This window comes from Lynx rufus, unplaced genomic scaffold, assembly GCF_022079265.1.
Source record: "Lynx rufus isolate CCGP_SWC_20201006 ecotype Redwood Valley unplaced genomic scaffold, mLynRuf1.p SCAF_1, whole genome shotgun sequence".
NCBI lineage: Eukaryota > Metazoa > Chordata > Mammalia > Carnivora > Felidae > Lynx > Lynx rufus.
Window position 1 is genome coordinate 167,726,915 of NW_025814823.1, and position 19,910 is coordinate 167,746,824.

The window sequence follows — 19,910 nt, forward strand, 5'->3', positions numbered from 1 at the left end:
AACCTGGGGGACAACCTAGTTCAGTCTTCTCATTTTACAGGTTTAGAAACCTGAACTTTAGCATTTCAGAGGGCTCAAGTAACCCAAGCAAAGTTTACTGTACTTGGGAAAAGGATGTTGAATAGGCTGCTGTGGCCCAGAGACATTCATCACAAGGAAAGTGTTCACTCAAACTACCTTGGACAGAACTAGGGCAAAGAAATCATCCCCAAAGCTCCTCTTAAATACAAAGAACCAAATTATTAGGAATTAAATATTTAATGAATTTATAGTATAGCTACTGCTGCTAAAATTTATGAAATAGTTTAGTTGAACTTTTTATTTGCTGAACATATTCTTTAGAGAGCATGTAAAATCAATGTGTATAATACGTTTATATCCCTTTTATAGAAAAGAGTATAATTTTACTATTTTAAATAACTGTGGAAGGTTATGGCCACTGCATCTTTGCCTCTGACATTGGGTCGGTCATAGTTATGATTTATTTTTTCTCAAATATATGGTCAGAGACACAGCCTCAATTAAGATATTACTCCTGGAGGAAAATGGGAGGCACTTTACAACTCTCTGCTTTATGATTCTATTTCCAGAAAGCACAGTGGTGAAAAGTGGGAGCTGTCTGTGATACTAATTTGAAAAACTAATGAAGTTATAGAACTGTTATTTCTCATAAGTAGCTACCAGCCCCTATTCTCTGTACAGTGTAGTACTGTTTTTTACATGTACAACTCCAGTCAAGGCCAGAGCTATTGTCACAACCCACCCTCAGCAATACAACATACACCCCCAACACCCCACCTCGCCACCATATTAGTAAGGAAGAGGTATATAAAGTTTTATCTCAGTTCTCAGGCATTAAGAATTTCATTGCACTCCCAAAGAAATGTTCTTCCCACTCAGCTACAGCTATCTTTTGAAAATTTCCAACTACTTTTGCCCCTTGCGACCAATTTGATTCTGAAAAGTAAACGTAAACCGGATTTTTAGAAGTCAGATCATTTAAAAATGCTCTAGGCCTATTGAAAAGAATTCCTCTTCTGTAAATGGAATGATCACTCTGCAATTTATCTTTTGTAAAATCCTAATTTTCGTACGTCATGCTTGTTTAAAATGATACAGACCTGTTCAGATTTCCTCAAGGGGATAAAATCAACACCAATTATTTCTATCTACCCCATTTCAGTTGAAAAGTTCCTCTAGAATAGAAAGCAGAATTTTAAAAATACTTAGCATCATCTGCCTTGTCATTTTCTTTAAATATGCATAGATCAAAAATGCCATAAAGCAGGAATCCTCCCTGTCAAAGCCTGTGGTCTCCACTGGAATCCCTTGGATTCTCGCAGAGGTAGATAGTTCAATCCTTCACCTATTCTCCCCTTCCCTTCCTTCTTTCACACTTTGTTTACAATAAGAAAGAAGAGATACACAGTCCCTGCCCTCAGGACATTACATTTTAGAGAGAAAGGTACAAAATTTGAAATTGTCATCATTGTTCTGAAAAAAGAAGCAAGGAGTTTGTTAGACAGGGGTTGGAGGCTCTGAATGGGATGGGGTGGTTCCATCAATTGTAAACTCAAGGACCTAGTCCAATGTGCTAAATTCTACATCAAACTTAGGCACAAAGACGTTAAAAGCCTGAAAGGGCAGATTCAATTAGGGCCTTTTGGCAATCTGGATACACTTGCTAATCGAAGGGAGTACCAGACAGGAGGAAATTAAAAACCATGTATTGAATACCTATGCTATGTTCACTCTAGGAACTAAACCAATGGAGGTAGGGACTACGTTTCACTTTTTGTTTTTGGGTTATAGGTGTAGGAAGCTCCCATATAGCTACATCCTAGAGTAGCTTCCAAAGATATCAAAGGCTTTGGTTACGCTTTGGACCCGGCAAACAGAAGTTAATGATTTAAAGCACCAAGGGCACTTTCCACACAAGTCTGTGGGGGGGCAGAAGGACTCATGAGGTTGCACAGGGGACAACGTAGTGGAGCAGCCATGTAGATGGCATGACGCCTTTTGCAGAACAGTAAGATACCACATGAAAAGATTACGACATAGTACTGGGAAGTGCAAAACTGCCTAATGATGCGTTACAAAAAGTTAGACTAACAATGCTCAGCACCAACTTTGAAGGCATGTTAGGGAATGCCTTCCATCCGCTAGCCCCCGGCTTAGTCACTTTCCGGGTGTTACTTAATTTTCATCAAGGGACTCGAGATAGATCTGAGACTAGGCTTATGAGTAAATTATTTGGATGGAGTAACTAGCTCTTGAAGACAGCTAGTGAAATGGTACTTTAAAGTGGGATCGAGGGGTGCCTGGGTGGCGCAGTCGGTTAAGCGTCCGACTTCAGCTCAGGTCACGATCTCGCGGTCCGTGAGTTCGAGCCCCGCGTCAGGCTCTGGGCGGATGGCTCAGAGCCTGGAGCCTGTTTCCGATTCTGTGTCTTCCCCTCTCTCTGCCCCTCCCCCGTTCATGCTCTGTCTCTCTCTGTCCCAAAAATAAATAAACGTTAAAAAAAAAATTAAAAAAAAAATAAAGTGGGATCGAGTTCAAGGCAATCAATGAAGAACAGAATAGCAGAGACTAAGCACAGGTGTATCTCAGGAAAAACAAAACCCACCTAAGCTGCAAACTGAACTTGTGTCACACAGGTCTACTTCTTTACCAGATCTGATCAAGTGTTGTCGTAATGTTTGGGATCTATATTTAAAATAAGGCTTCAGAAAAGTGACAAAATTTATTTTCAAAATTTCAAACAGCTTTCCTAAGAATAGACAGAGGAATAAGGTGGTGTATTTCACCACAAATACATGAATCCTTGAAGGAAGAGACGACTGGTCTGTATTTGTTGCTCACCTCAATGGAGGATTAGATGCAAGGATGTGGATTCAACTATACAGAAAGTCTGATACACTAAGTACATAGAAAGGGCTGGATGATGAAAGGTATTAAAATAGATTCCACATGTCATGACTAGGAGAAGCATATACTTAGTATGTTTTAAAGCTGAGTGGGGTTTTATAAATAATCTAACCTCCTTCCATGGAAACCAGGTCCCTCCAGATGTTCCAGTGAAAGAGAGGTTCCTAAGTCTAATAAGTTTGGTGAGCAAAAGATATCTCTCCCTATGGAGAGTTGCAATGCATGGGGGCATTTAACACCCCAAGAAGTCTCACCTTCCCTTCCAAAGAAGGGGAAAAAATTGACTTCAACCCAGAATTTCCCAAACATAAACTTGATATCAGATATTAGAACATCTTAAATTTCTTGATCCTTGGGACCGCCAATCTAGATCAACTCCTTCCTTTTTTTTTTTTTTAATTTTTTTTAACGTTTATTTATTTTTGAGACAGAGAGAGACAGAGCATGAGCAGGGGAGGGGCAGAGAGAGAGAGAGACACACACACACACACACACACACACACAGAATCCGAAGCAGGCTCCAGGCTCTGAGCTGTCAGCACACAGCCTGACGTGGGGCTCGAACTCACGGACGGTGAGATCATGACCTGAGCTGAAGTCGGACGCCCAACCGACTGAGCCACCCAGGCGCCCCAACTCCTTCATTTTGAAAGCAGACTCAGTTACCTGACTGATCCCATATCTGACTAGAGTTGGACACAGCCATAATGGTACTTAACCCATTCCACTTCGCATTTCTTAAATCCTGCTGATGTCAATGAAAGGAAGCTGTAAATCAGCACATAGGGTATTTTCCATTATTTGTCTGGAGTTTTTGCTTTTTTCCATTAAAATAAAGAAAAGCAAAGGAATGTCAGAGAAATCCTAACTGAAAAATGAGTCACTTTCTTTAATTTGTTGGAACATGGTAAAGCGTGCAAAAGTACTAAACAAAGGTAAAATATTACTGTACAACAAACTAGAAATATAAATGTTAAATTGATGCTCTGCCGTAGTTGCACATAAAGGATTTGCTACATAGGTTTTCTATTTGTTTTGAACAATTCTACATATTCTCCACTACTGTTCAACAATGAAAGATACCTTTGTTTTGGTCAGTGGTTGTTTCTGCCTATTCAGCATCAATGCCCATCTGCCTTAGGCTCAAAACCAAACCATCACCAAGAAAACTTCGAAGAGCTCCCCTTTCCTGATTTCATGCAGTCTTGGCGGGCTTGTCAATCAAGGTGCTCTTTATTCCTTTCAAAGGATAGCTATCTGTGCCAACCAAATTCCTTCTGCCAGGAACTGGAATCCCAAGTACAGTGACACAAGGAAGGGAGACATGTTAGAGATGAGAAAGTAGAATGGCTGGGTCTTGACAAGGTCATTCTAATTACCCACTTGTTTCTAGGTTCTGGATCTGCAGCATTGCCTTGGTTACTGTTCATCCTGAGGTCTTCAGTTAAACACATCAATCTCTCTACTAGGGAGAAAGTTCCTCTGTTTTTGCTTAATTTAGCTAGAAACTGATAAATACTGTTTACAAGTTGAGAACCTTAATGAATATATAGTCCTCATCTGTGGTGTACTTTGCAAATGGAGGAAGCATCACCGAGTATTCATAATTATATGAGGGTCACACAGTTGGTAATGAATTATCCCAGAAAGACAGGATATAGAAATTGCAAGTAATATTAAAGTAACTTAAGTGTGATGGGTAAAATACAGCTGCTAAAATAGCTGGATTAAATAGGCATTTTGCGTATTTTATCTATAAACAAGGTGCCACAATTAAATATACGTATATGGGTTTGGCGATATTAATCTCGGGCTGTGTATTAATTAATCAGTTTCTGATGCTAGAAAGAATCCTACTTTCTCGTGTCTTCATTGTGTAAATTCTATCAGGGAAATGACAAGCCTCGCTTTTCAGAAATGCCTTGAACTGGAGTGTACAGTAAAATACAGATTTCCTCAAATGAATTGCCAAAACCATTAATCTTTATCTAAGGACCCATAATAACAGTTTGTTCTCAGTAGCAGGTGGGGGAGGGAGAGAAAATGTCTTCCAGAAAGCACTTTGGCAGTCAATCTGGTTGATAATAAAACTTGATGAAACATCTGTGATTAATATTAATTCTAATTCTCCCTTTAATGGATAATTGTGAAAAAGATAATTTATCCCATTTCATTTAGACTACAGCTGAGTTTTTCAATTTAGGAAAGGAACATTTTTCCATGTTTCTCAGGTACGAGACTCCATTGCGCAAAAAAACAGGTGCAGAAAACCTGTCAACGGCAATGCTACTTTCCAGTTAGCCCTGGAAAATATTTGTATGAAATCAACTGACCACTGTGGTCTTGGATGTGACCCACAGAATGGTTCTCTAAGTGGTAGACTGGTATTTCTGCATCTTCACCACTGTAGGACATTCTACATAAACCACAGTGAGCTGACAATATATTTTGATCATATTTGATTCTGCAAAGAGACTGTGAAAAATGCCCTTGTGAGTAAATGACAGTAAGCTATTTCTGACCACCAGTGTATTTCAAACTAGTTGATGATAGGAACTATTTTTGACACATGCAAATGTATAATTCAAAGTACCCATAAAAATTTGTCATGGAAGCTACCATTAATTTTGACAGAAACTAGGAAAGTAACTAATTGCCTTTCAAATATCAATATTAAGAATACCATTTATTAAACTAGCACTCTAACTCATTTATAAATGGGCAGCTTGAGGTATGGGTTGAAGCCCCCTGCCCAAATTAACACACCTAGAAAGTAATGGAGTTAAGACCCAATTCTCCTCATTCTTGTCTCATCTACTTTTCTATACTTACTAATATTTAAAAAGGAACATATCAAATTATGGTCTTATTTTCTAGGAATCAGGACATATTATACAGTTAAAAACCTGACTGCTGTCTAACCCAATATATAAGTAGTAAATAGTGATTAAATATACATCACTGTTGACCTTTAATCATAACCGAATCACGGCTTCATTTAGATATACTCCTTTTTTCATCAGACTCCAACTAAACATCAGGGAGAAGAAAACATAAACTGACAAGCACGAAAGGTCATGGACAATAGGCAGCCCCCACTTCTTCAATGTACCTTCCAAAACCAAAACCCTGTATTATGTAATTAGAATATTACAGGAACTACTCACTATTCTGTCCTTTCTCCCCAAGCACACATTTTCCTTCTGAACTGTTGATCCAAAATGGGTATTTCTTACTGCTTGATATCATGCCTACTTCTTCTCTATTTGTATGTGGCTTTCTGATTCTTACCCCACTTACACCATTTACCACTAAAAGGAATTCATTTTATAATGAAAATTGTATACAGAAATTAAAAAAAAAATTGTATGAGAAATACAAAAACCCCAAAGAGTCACCTGGTTCTTGTTTGCATCAGTAGGGTAAAAGAAAATCTTATTTATAGATGAAGCAAATGAGATAGTTTGTTTAGTGGAGCAGAAGGAAGTATTTGTATGACAACTGAATGAGCTGCCTCCCAGAATCTTGGTCTATTTGAGTCTTTATTCTTAGACTAGCTTGGTCTCTCTGTCATCAGAGCTCCCTGGGTTGTACGCACCCTCACATAACAAAGACTGTCTCTTCTCCACACCAATGCTGCGGTTCCATTTACTCAAATCTTCCAGTCCCTGCTTCTTTCTTGTCTTGAATTCAGACCCATCTCCTCCCACCCTTTAAGCCAGTGTTCCCAGAGTGTGGAATGAATATCACCTGCAGGAGAAACTGCTGGAGAGCTTGTTAAAAATGAAGATCCCTATAGCAATCTCATAAAATTTAATGAATCGGACTTTCTGGAAGTGGATTCCAAGAAGCTGTATTTTTAGTCCTGTCACTAAAGTCAGGATAGTGTCTTAAGCCCTGAGACCTGAATTTCACCTTGCTCCTCAAGTCAGCATGTCATGAGGTCTTCCCCCTGAAGCTGTCCTCTCTCTTTTTTGTGGACAGTGTCAATCTTGGAATTTACTTTGTTTCTCTTTGCTGTCATTTTCATGGGTATGTTTTTCTCACATTCAACTGTGAGCTCTTGGAGGAGCAAGATTACATTGAGTGCTTTCTTTTTTTTTTTTTTTAATTTTTTCAACGTTTATTTATTTTTGAGAGAGAGAGACAGAGAGACAGAGCACTAGTGGGGGGTGGGCAGAGAGAGAGGGAGACACAGAATCAGAAGCAGGTTCCAGGCTCCCAGCTGTCAGCACAGAGCCCAACGCAGGGCTCGAATCCACGAGATGCGAGATCATGACCTGAGTCTAAGTCAGATGCCCAATGGACTGAGCCACCCAGGTGCCCCACATTGAGTATTTTCTATTGTCACATTAGGTTGTCTGCAACATTGGCCTGATGGCTACACACAGTTCAGCAAGTACTGATGGGTTGGCTAATGAGAAAATAATAATACTGAGGTGTCTCCTTCTATGACCATTGTAGATTGTTCTGTAGCCACAAATTTAATGATGAACATGTACCAACAGCCCATGTAGAGTTTAATGAATGGTTTTATATAGCGTTTCTGAATATAAATATTTCAAGAAAACAGCTGCAATAAATCTTCTAAAATGGTAAACACATCCTATCAAAAGGTCAGAAATTCTGTTATTTGATTAAATAACCCAGAAAATGTTATTTATGTAGCAATTCTACTTAATAAAAACATCATAAAAGCTGATGCAAAAAAAAAAAAATTAAAACTCTGCACCTATGGCAGAGAAGCTGAATGGACACAGAAGACAATATAGAAACAACAGAAATTCAAGTAAAGGGTATTAATATTTAGAACAATTTCTCCTCAAGTACTGGTACTTTTTATGGAATGAGCTTCCGAACATCACTTGTCATATATGGAAAAGGGCTAAAAGCATGAACAGTGGAGTCAGAATCCCTTTGGCTCAACTCAACCCTGGGCTCCACCACTCATGAGCCATGTAGTTTCCGACAAGTTATTTGACCTTTCTGTGCTTCAGTTTCCTCACCGGTAAAATGAGAACTGTAACAGTGCCTAACACACAGTTGGGATAAAGTATGGATAAGACAAGATCTATAAATGTGTGGGGATGGATAAGTGGCCACTCTCTGATAGCTATGATTATATAAGCGGCTAGCATCTAGCCCTAAGGTAAATTATTTCAATGTATTTATATGATAAGGCCCAAATGAGTTTCCCCTTCAAAAACATGCTACTCCCTATTGCCTTCCAGATAAGTTCTAAATTCCTCTGAACAGAAGTAATGGCCCTCCCTGATCTGGCCCAATCTATCCAGTGGTATTTTTCAAATACTTCCCGTTCCAGTCGGACTTGTCTTTTCATTGATGCCAGGAGTCTGGCTGTTCTGATTTCCTTATCAGCAGAGGAGAGGCAGGTGAGGGAGGAAGTCCACGTGAGGCTCGTTCTCTGGTGCGCTGCTGGGTGGTCGCCCCATCCCTGGCAAGTGCCCCCATGAACCGGTGCCACACCCTTGCCGTTTGAAACCCTGGAGCTGCCCACGGGTGCCGCGATTTCTGAACTTCGTTCTAAAGATGTTATTAATTCTCCAGGCAGCCCTTCTCCTCGTAGAATCTCTACTCCTTTTTCTTGGATGTGCAAAAATGTGTTCTAAAACTCCAGATTTGTGAAAAACTGGTGGATTTTAAAATAACAGCATCAAGCACAACTGGTACTAATAATGGACACAGTAATTCGCTGCTGCTGTGCCGCTTACAAACAAGGTAAAGCAGTCCCCAACACGTCATATTAACAAGCTGAGATGTTGACACAGTTGGTCACAAGGCTTTGCAAGATATCCACCAATGCCTACGCTGTGCTATTGATTCTGTTAATCAGATTTAAGCCTCTGAAAAATGACTCAGAGTACCAAAGAGACATACACTTTCAATAGTCTTGCTAATCATTACATGTTTTCATCACAATTGAAGTAGGGAGGGTGAATGACACAGTTGATTCTGTATTCATGTTCTGACCCCACAAGCCACTCGATAGTGCTCTACTTTGTTTTGAAAACACATATGGCTCTAGTATGTATGCTGACATGAAAACATCCCTCTATAGGTCACATGAGCCATTTTTAGAACTGGGTTTGCCTTCATGTCAGTAGGACTTATGTAAAGACTTGCTAGGGATGCTTGAACTCAGTCTCATTTTAAGTTCTTTTAAAATATGTATTATGAATTAAGTGAATAAAGAGCTGAGACTTGGGAGTCTAAGAGGGTCTGAACCCTGACTCTATTACTAATGACAGGATCTCAGGCAAGTTACTTAACCTCACTCAGCCTGTTTCCTCATCTATACAATGGGGATAATAACAGTACCTACATCTTACGGATGAGGATACAAAAAGGGAAAACAAGTCTAGTGCCTGGCACATAGTAAGCTCGCAATAAATGCTAAATCACTGTAATTATGATTATCAGAACTCCTACCTGTCAGTCAAGGTATGAGTAAGCCTTTAGCAAAAGGCTGCTTCTACAATAATAATTGCTCTGAACTAAACTTCATTGAATTCATTGCAATATTCATTATATGGTCTCGAAATGGAATCAACTGCCCAAAATATAAGCAAGACCTTTAAGCAATCTATTAAAAGTTAAAAATAAACTGCCTATTCATATTTTTGGCTTCAATTTTACGCTCCTTGTTTAGATTTGTTCTTTAAAACTTAGGTTGAAAATAAAGCAAGAAGTTCTAAATTCAAAGTTGAGGGCCCACTGAAACTGTTAAAACACACAGGGAAACAGCATCCATTCAGATTTAGTCAGAGCCTGTGATAATGTACTTAAGGCAAAAATTAACTTGAAAAAATTTTTGTAAAAAAAAATTAGAAAAAGCAAATTCACATTAGAAACTAGACATTGGAGCTAATAAAAACTGGGCAAGTTTAAATTAAAAACAGTGTATATTCTCTATTAATGACTCAGAGACATGATTTGGTTTTAAAGATCTGGGGTAGAAAAGGGACTGTTAACTATAAACTAAAACTTAGCTAACCTTACTGTAGATCAAACTAGCTGGAAATACTGTACATCTCTGAAAATAGTACAATGAGAAGATAGTATTTCAATTTCTGACAATAATACACTGGCTGGCTATTCTCCAATTTGTGATATTTCACTTCTGGGGCTCAGAATGAATTAATATTTTGTAAAGCTTTAAATTTTAAAACCAAACCTGGATGTGGCATATATACTGAAGTTCTGTTCCTAATATGAATTTTCTACCAACTGCCTAAAAATATTCGATGGTAAAGGAAGCCTGTTGCCGAAGTCCACACATTTCCCCTGTTAAACAGAGGTAAGCCATATCCCCAAGAAACTGTATTTCAAGCCCACAGGATACTCATGAACTAAAATAATGAATGATAATGCCTCGTTCCCTGCATTAATATTAAAGAAAAGAGAAAATAGAAAACTTTATAGCCACTATCAGCTCTCTGAACCATAAATCTCAAGTTTTGAGAATTGCTTCCCAAAAGGGTAGGGAGCGGGGGGGATGAGCTCTGAGAACACTTTGGAGCCTAGAGATATTTTTTAGCAAGCCAGCAAAGCACTGACACAAATTTCTACATATCTCTGGCTGTGAAAAGTCTCATTTGTGGTGATTTATATTTCCTCATAAAGAACTCTGTAGATAATATAAGCCTGCTGTGAGGCTGTATGACAACTTTCAAACCAAGAGTTACATGACCGTTCTGTTAAAATAGAGCAAGAACAGATGAGTGGGAAAATCTGTAGAAACAGTATTTCTTCTGACGAAAGGCCAAAATCTGGCTCTTCCAGCATGCACCTTGGTCCGAGATTCACCTTTCGCTCTGTGTGCATGTCTCCTGGATAACATTTTGGTCGTCCGTATGAGAAAGTATTATATATTTTTTTCCCTGAAGATTGACTAAGCACGTTTGGTGTGTGCGTGCTTGTGTAATTTACAACAAATGACACTTAGACATCATCACACTGGAGTTCAGTCGCCTTAATAAGTTACTAAGGGAAACACAGAGAATAGCATGCTGACAACCCAGAGTCAATGAAGTATAAACACTGTTATTCCAAGTGTCACTGGCGTGTTATTTCCATTTCTCCTGGCATCTGCTCTATGTAACGCTGCACATACACACAACACAGCAGCTCATTAAACTGTTTTCAGTTAACTCTGCGACCAAATTAGTACATTACATGTTTGTAAGGCTGAGAATTACTGCTATCCTGAGAAATTACACAATTAATCAGGTACATTATTTCTCTGGGAGATGTGGCCACTTTTGACATTTAGGGATTAAAAACAAACAAACAAAAAACAACAAAAAACCCCAAATCCTTTCATTTGTTCCATTTCGGCATTTAGTCTCAGTGTGGTAAAAGGAAGCAAAAGGTGGCATAGTTCCTTCCTCCCCCTTAGGAGGTCAGACTCTCCATGTTCCCTCAGTCTCGTAATAGCATTTTAAATTCTTGAAAGAAGCACAAATAAAAGTTATTGTTTTTGAACTTCTTATCTGAGTGTCACAGCCTTTGAAAACTTCAAACAATGCAAAGAGTCCTTACGAGTCTTTAGTGTCTTACTGCTTATACCATGAATTCCCATCAAGCCCCAATTATTCAACAGCTTTTAAGCTCCCTTTGCGAACTTTAAGGCGACTCCCAAAGTCAAAACCTATTAAGCAGGGATGTTAGTTCCAGCTTCCTTTTCCACAGACCTGGCATTCATTTCTCTGATTCTAACAGTGCTTCATCTTTTAGGCAAGTCATTTACCAGGACATGCGTTTCTTTTAAAAATCCTCCCCACCTGACCAAATAATACTGCCAACTTTTTAAAAATAATAAATTGCTTTAAAACATCCTATGCTCCTATTAATTGCCCCCTCCACCTTTGGTTCTACTCAGACTATGTGAAACATGGGTCAAGCATCCACAATGCAACCAGGCCTGAGCTGATGCCAAGCATTCTTGTTCAGAAGGTTAACAGGGCACCTGGCAATAAACAACCGTTTTCGTGAGAGAAACGCACAATTAACATAGAAAAATATCCTGAAGTCTCTCAATATCCTCTTTTATGTTCTTTATTTAACCTTCATTTAAGAGCCCTTGAAATCCATTCATGCTTTCCAAAAAGATGGCTAGGGACAACTTGAAACAGACACAATTCTCTGAACTCATTCTTTAAATAAAAAGGTGCATTCTTGCAGGTTCACTAAAGACCACTGAAGTACACAAAAGAAACAGAACAACTGTTTTCAGACACAAATCTGATGTGTTCTAGATGAACTTCCAGTGTCCAAGTGGAGAGCAACTATTCCACTCACTGGATGTTCAAAAAAACCAAAATTAAAAAAAACAAAACAGAATAAAATCGATTTTAGTGACTAGGATATACTCTGTATATGAACAATTACCATTTGATGTTTGTGCCACATTCATGCTTTTCCACTTTAGCAAATATTAAAATGTGTCAATTTCCTAACACTGCCCTTCAACTCCTTTCTGTATTAATATAAATATGCCTTTCTCACTACTAAGTTTTGGGTTTACATATTAAAAAAATTATAAGAGGTGAACTAGTATTCGACCACAGTCCTGAAAATTCCAGTTATAAACCCCTTGAATCTCAGCTGAAGTATATGCTATGGTATTTAATGCTAAAATAAGGCTCTAGTAATAAAAACCAGTTTTTAATAATAAAAGCAAAATGTGCGCGCGCACACACACACACACACACATTGAAGCAAATATTGAGTTGTTCATTTTAAGAAAGAACATGGTACTTACAGGTCACCTCCCCTGCAAGAGTAAAGACTAAGAAAGATGAAAAAGATTACCTCCTGCTTTGATAAATGTGCCATTTTGACACTCTTGTATTTCAGTAAGAACAACTCAGAAAAAAGGCAGATTGTTGTGAACTGACAGGACCAAAATAATTCTTAATGTCCATTACTAAGGTAAGCTGCTGAAAGACTGGATATCCAAAGGGGAATGAAGACTTCCTTAGGCATATGTAATCCTAGCATAATGCTCCTTCAGAATACAGGGCACAGACTTAAAATGTGAATCTCTCCTAGGCACTTGTGAAAATTTTTACTTAAGTATCAATGAGGGCTGTTCAAGGTGCAGTAACTTTTCAAAGGGCATACAAATTTTTGGACGTGGATTGTGGAAATCATTTTTTTGGTGGTCAACTGATCCTTTAAGAATATTTATTTTAGCCTTGGAAATAAGAAAGACTGTGATGATAAACTATTATTATAAACCCGTCTTACAGATGCAGAAAGTGAGGCTTAGTTACCCACAGACACATGGCTACTAGGAGTATACGAAGATTCAAGGGCAAGACTGCATTTACCAGTCTGTGCCTTTTTCTTTTAAAACCATGTTCTACTCTCCCCTTTGAGGTATCCTCATCATATGATCAAAAAACATTATTAAGAAGCCAGGGAAGGGTGCCTGGGGGCTCAGTTGGTTAAGCGTCAGACTTGATTTTGTCTCAGGTTATGACCTCATGGTGTGGGGAGTTCAAGCCCCGCAATGCACACTGTCGGCTCAGAGCCTGCTCGGGATTCTCTCTCCCTCTCTCTCTCTGCCTCTCCTCGGCTCATGCTCTGTCTCTCTGAAAATAAATAAACTTTTTAAAAAAAGTTGTGGAGAGCCTGGGTGGCTCAGTCTGTTAAGCTTCCAACTTTGGCTCAGGTCACGGTCTCGCAATTCATGGGTTCGAGAGCCATGCCGGGCTCTGTGCTGACAGCTCAGAGCCTGGGGCCTGCTTCAGATTCTGTGTCTCCCTCTCTCTTTGCCCCTCCCCCACTTTCATTCTGTCTGTCTCCCTCTCGAAAGAAAGAAAGAAAGAAAGAAAGAAAGAACGAGGAAAGAAAAGGAAAGAAAAAAGAAACAAACCAGGGAATTGCGACAGTGGGTTCAGTAAAACCTACAGCTTCCAATTTATCTGTTTTTCTCATACGTTATCATGTAAGGAAAAAAAATTGGTTTTTTTTGTCCTTGGTTTACTAATATGGCATTTATTCATTCAACAAATATTTATTGAACACCATTCTAGGTGCTATTTTCTATTTCTTACCAAAAATACACAGTTTTAAATCAATACTATGGTTAAGCAGATTCTCCACATTATGGAGAGTTTGCTTGATTTTAGCAACACTTCTAGAGATACTATTACTCTACGTTCCAAATACCTGACCTGCAAATAAGCTTTTGGAACATATCCACTTGGCAAGTGAAGGACTTTATGTTAATATTCTCTGGATTTACTGAATATTCTTTTATCTTTTAAAAGGACTGTCAATAACTGTACTGTACAATCAAATGATTTCTGAAGCTGACCTTGATCACTCCTTTAAGATATCAGAATTTAGGTTACTTATATTGTCAGGTTTTTTTTTTAATTTTTTTTTTTAACATTTATTTATTTTTGAGACAGAGAGAGACAGAGCATGAATGGGGGAGGGTCAGAGAGAGGGAGACACAGAATCCAAAACAGGCTCCAGGCTCTGAGCGGTCAGCACAGAGCCCGATGCGGGGCTCGAACCCACGGACCGGACCGTGAGATCACGACCTGAGCTGAAGTCAGACGCTTAATGGACTGAGCCACCCAGGCGCCCCATATTGTCAGTTTTAAAAATTGTGTAGTGCACATTAAAACTGCCTCATAGCTTGAGGCTGTAAACTTTTAACTAAAGCACATAAAGCAAAGAATTAACAGTTTACCACCTGCATTCAAGGAGTTATAAACTGTGGGTTTAAGAATGATGCCCATAGTAACATAGACTGTCCCCATGATTTTCTTTTTAATTTTGAAAAATGTGTACACCAAAAAGACTGGAGCGAGAGTCTTCAGCTCCCTGATTGTTCTTTTCATTGATGTTTTCAGGATTCTAACTTCAAAGAAATGGCCTTTGTAAGCTCTGCACTTCTATAACCCTATCAGTATGAAGGCTTACGACAAAAACAATACGCATGTACAAGTTTACTTGCCAGTGAGTTTAGGAAGAGTGTGTTCCCAAATAACCTCTCAGAAACTCCTGGATTCTGTCTGGTGCTGTGACTATAAATCATCTTTTACTCGGAGTATCTTCTTTTAAAGACAATCAACTGTACCTTAGATGTGACAAATGCTAGAAGATTTCTTTCCCTTTTTAGTATCATTTTCAGAAAATAACATTTGTCTTCTTTACTGTAGGTCTTGCATTAAAACTCATGCATTCCTGGGGTGCCTCGGTGGCTCAGTTGGTTAAGTGTCCAACTCTCGGTTTTGGCTCAGGTCATGATCTCATGGTTCCTGAGATCAAGCCCTTAGTCAGACTCCACCCTGATGGTGTGGAGCCTGCTTGGGATTCTCTCTCTCTCTCCGCCTCTCTCTGTCCCTCCCTGCTCACTCTCTCTCCAAATAAATAAAATTAAAAAAAAAAAAAAAAGAAACTCACTCATTTCTAAATTAAGTGTGCAATCATGCATGATTCAGTCTAGAGGCTGAATATTCACTGGATTTAATAAGAATTTATTTGACCCAAATGCTGGGTCAGAAAGTTATCGTATTAAAAGGGTCACCCATCTGGGAAGATACAGCTGAAATATTATTTGGAAATGGATGAGTATTCTTTGGAGAGCAGAAAATGCATACATGTATTCAAAAAATCTATCTTGCAACTATCTGAGTTGGGATTTCCAGCAGAGTTTATACAGTAAAATTCTCTCAACAGTAAGGCTCACTGATTTTAACCTTTAAAAAAATACAAAGTAAAGTATGTTTTTGCTTTTTAAGCATATGAGACCTAGGACTTTATCTCTCCTTCCTTTTAGTTGTTTATTCACTGAATTTCCTCTCAGATCAGTCACTTCTTATCTGTGTGAACCTTTCTCAAGTTACCTAACTTCTCTGTGCCTCTGTTTTTTTGGCTATAAAATGGGAAAGAAGAACAGTATCTCATCGTGCTTTTCTGAGAACTGCAGGGGTTTAGAACAGTGCTTGGAATAGAGTAAGTGCTCTGTAAACAGTGGTGACCTTTACTTACTGAACATCTACTATGTGCCAAACAATGTAATGCAGGGCACAGAGCAGGCATAGCCATGAACAAACAACCATAAGTACATAATGTCAGGCGTGAGGAGTGCTTGAGGGAAAATAAAGCAGGGTAAGAATGTAGAGAATTATAGAGATGTTATCTTTATATAGGGAGATCAGAATGCCTCTCTGATAAAGGAGTTGTTTTTTTTGTTTGTTTGTTTTTGTTTTTTTTTTTTTTAGTGCAGACCTAAAGAAAGTGAGAGTAAGGGATGTGATTGCTGGGGCAATAAGAACCCCAGGCAGAGAGAAGATAAAGTGCCAAGGCCCTCCTATGGAGCCTGGGGGAGGGCACTAGACAGGAAGGAGGGAGGGGGTGGGTGTGGTGGTGGTGGTGGGGGCTGGAGTGGAGACCATCAGGCGCAGCGAGAGCACAAGAAGTCCAAGAGGCGAGGGTGGGGACGAGAAGGGTGCCTGCCATGGAGGACCTTGTTGGTCAGGCTGGAGACTCAGGATTTTTGTCTTGCTGAGGTAGAAAGTCACTCTGGAGGGCTCTGACAGAGCAGCAACATGAGTGGGGAAAGCAAGAGCCTGCTGCACTAGTTGAAACCACAGCTGATGGTGACTTGGATAGGTTGGCAGGGGTGAACAAGTTCAATAATGCTAATACGTGTCTCCAGCCTGGATTTCCCCTACAGATACTCCTTTAACTGGCATTTACTGAACACCTACTAAGTAAGGCATTGGGCTGAGACATTTTATAGGGGTTATTTCTTACAGTGATGTACAGATCCTTAGATAAAATATAGTAAGATTAGGATATTAGAGCTCCAAGGAATGTTAAAAATCATCCATTCCAACTACATTATTTTGCAGCCGTGGAATTAGAAATTCAGAGAGATTGAATGATTTACCCAAGATCATACAGTTAGTTAGGCCAAGAGAATGGCCAGGACTCAGTTTTCCTTACTGTACAAAAGGGAACTTTCAAAATTAGTGTCTTACTGACTTACAAAAATAACTTAAAATGCCTTATTTAACTTATTTCCCTTTGCTTCTTCTGATTTAAAAATAACAGCAGCAAAACTTTTTTCAAACTTGTTCTCATTAGGTTAATATTTATGAGAATCATTTTTAAAATGAATACTTCTGAAGTTTCTAAAATAACTCTTTGCCTTAGGAAGTCTATATAAATGACTATCGCCATAATCTATTGACTGGCAGTTCTGCAAATCTATCATGGATAGAAAGACCACTGACTTTCTGTAATTACTTTAGTATGCCAATCTCTTACCAAAATAACTTCTGTAGATTAAAAACAGTATTTGTCATATTCCAGAATGGGCTCAGTCTGCCTTCGCATAATTAGCCACTGTAATAACTTCATAATACTGCCTATTCCCAAGGAAAGGAGGACATAGCATAGAGTCAGTCTTGGGACAAATAAAGGATTTAGGACAGTGAAGGACATTTTATTTCTAGAGTAAGCAGGAAATTTCATATACTTCCAACTACTCTATTTTCTTGATTTTGTATAACTCACAGACATTAAGAAAGAAAGAAATGTTACTGAGGATAAAGTAGAACTTGATAGGAATGTTCTGAATTGTGTCTTCTCTGAGTAAGTGATGAGTAGATATCCTAGTATGAAACACATGCTCTTTTCTTCCCCCCAAGGCCAAGTATATCTGAATTTTGGTTCTCACCACTACACTCAACCCTCCCTCTAGCACCCTAAAGCAGGACTGCCAAAAGGCTACAGCTTTCTTTTTCCCTTTGGAAAACTTGTTAGAGATTTTAAGCCCTGGAGGATCTGAAATATAACCCCGATCCAGGGAAGAACATTCTAGAAAACTGACCGGTGGGTAGTCAGGCTTGTTCCCGAGATGGGCAACAGAGTTTCTTGTAAGGTAATAAGTGTGAAAAGAGCCATTTCCCAATCATCTTGTTCATTCCATGCATATTAGGAGAGAGGAAAATTCAACTGAGGGCCAATTGTCCCCTAAGAATCCTTTAGTTTAATTATGACCACAGTAGATTAAACGTCTGTATGACATCCGTGTTAGCTCTGCCGCTCCTGCTCTTGGCAGTGAAGAAAGGAAACACTTTCACTACTAAAAAAGACAGGGAAGCATGCTCTTGTGGTTCTAAAACATGGTTGAAAATTCAATTTAACTGACTACGAGGCCAGTGTGCTTCTTATAAATGAACATCTCTTTGCTGCTAATTTTGTGCTATTTTACCTTTCATTAAAAAAAGTAATTCAGGTTAAACTCAGCTGAACAGCAAAAAGCTCTTGATATTTTGAAGCATTTTGGAACAATTACTTTGACAGGAGCCCTTGACAGTTAAATGACTCCGTTAAATGAATGTTATAGAAGACACATAATGATTTTTAGTGAAATATTGAATTTAACCACAAATGAGGAAAAACCAGTCATAAGCACTATGGGTATATTTGAATAATAACATCTTGCTTATGAACCTCAATGGATTCTATAATTTCTAATAATCATGCAATCAACTAGTTAGCTGGTATGTTTCCTATCTCAGTGCTCTCAATTTAGTTTTGGTTTTTGTTGTTGTGTTTTAATCTGAGAAATCAATGTGTAAATTTTGGAAATGGCAGTAAGTTCCTCTTTCATCAGTAGGGTATTTTAGAAGTAGGCAATTAATGATTGCCATCCTGCCAGTTAAGTCTTCCTCTTTCCTTTTTTCCATTTGCTGAATGAGATTCTTTCACAAAGTAAAAAATCAGGAAAAGGCAAGAGCCTGCTGCCTGAGAATGTATGAATTCACTGGCTGCCAGTGTTTCCTCCATCCGTGGGACTCCAATATTCCTTTTCTTATTTTATGGATCGAATGTGAGATAGTATCAAGCCTTTTACGTGTTTTCTCATGACTAATGACCAAAATATGTACTGAAATAATAAAACTGGTACTGTTCAATTTCCTTTTTAAATTCAATCTCAATATAAGTGGGAGTGCCCGTGTATGGTGGTGAAATCCAGCTCATTATAAAATTCTGTTTTCTGGAGAAGAGAAACTAGAAATCCTTGCAGACTGAAAAAACCATGTGGGTGAAGGGTCTGTGGGGACATTCAGGTTGAAGAAACGAGTCGAAAAAACAGTAATGTTTTTGTCTTGTTTGTCTGGCAAAGAGTGGTGAAAAGTCAATGCCAAGCATCCTGGGTAGTATTGCCTAGATCTCTACACGCTATGTGCAGCCACACTTCTGGATTCTTTCAAGCACGTGAGTTACATGTACCCATGTACCCACTGCTGCCTGCATTTACCTTCATACAGCAACTGCCTGTTTACAACTACTCCCCAGCAGATGGTCACTCCTTCAGGACAGGAGTGTCTTTCGATCTTGCATCCCCCAACATTTCTGAGCCACGATAAGTTGTTCAATAAATGTACTTTTGAACAAGAAACGTTTAACTCCTTCAGCTGATACTGAAAATACTTGGAAAAGGCCAGATAGTTTCAATATGTGACACTAGTCAAGTCCATACATACAGCATGCTGACTAAATTATTACTTGTAAGCATACTAACTCAGAGTGGTTCACAGACCAGTAGCATCACGTCACATTGGAGCTTTATAAATATGGAATCTCAGTCCCCGTGGCAGACCACCTCAATCAGATCTGCCTTATACCAAGATGCCCAGATGACTTATGCACAGTGAAGTATGAGAAGCCTTTACTTAGCATATATGACTAGTACGATGCCTGAAGAAGTGATGGTGTCCATTGTGGACAAGAACCAAGACCACGGAAAGATGAAAACTACAGAGGTCAGCTTGAGAAACTTTTAGAGCTCTCAGGACAGAGGCACAGGTGGGAAACTCACTTATACCAGTTCCTTTGGAACTTTCTAGATACTCTCCACGCTTTTTCCTGTTTAAAGACACAGCTGCTCTTAATAATTGTCTTTTCTCCTTGGTGCAAAG

At 38.9% G+C, this 19,910-nt stretch overlaps 1 protein-coding gene across 1 annotated transcript in view; it reads right to left on the reverse strand.

Annotated features, from left to right (window-relative positions):
- The window catches only part of EFNA5 (ephrin A5), a 270,615-nt gene that overhangs the window by 23,430 nt on the left and 227,275 nt on the right, over positions 1 to 19,910 (reverse strand). The gene's annotated exons all lie outside the window — the stretch shown is intronic.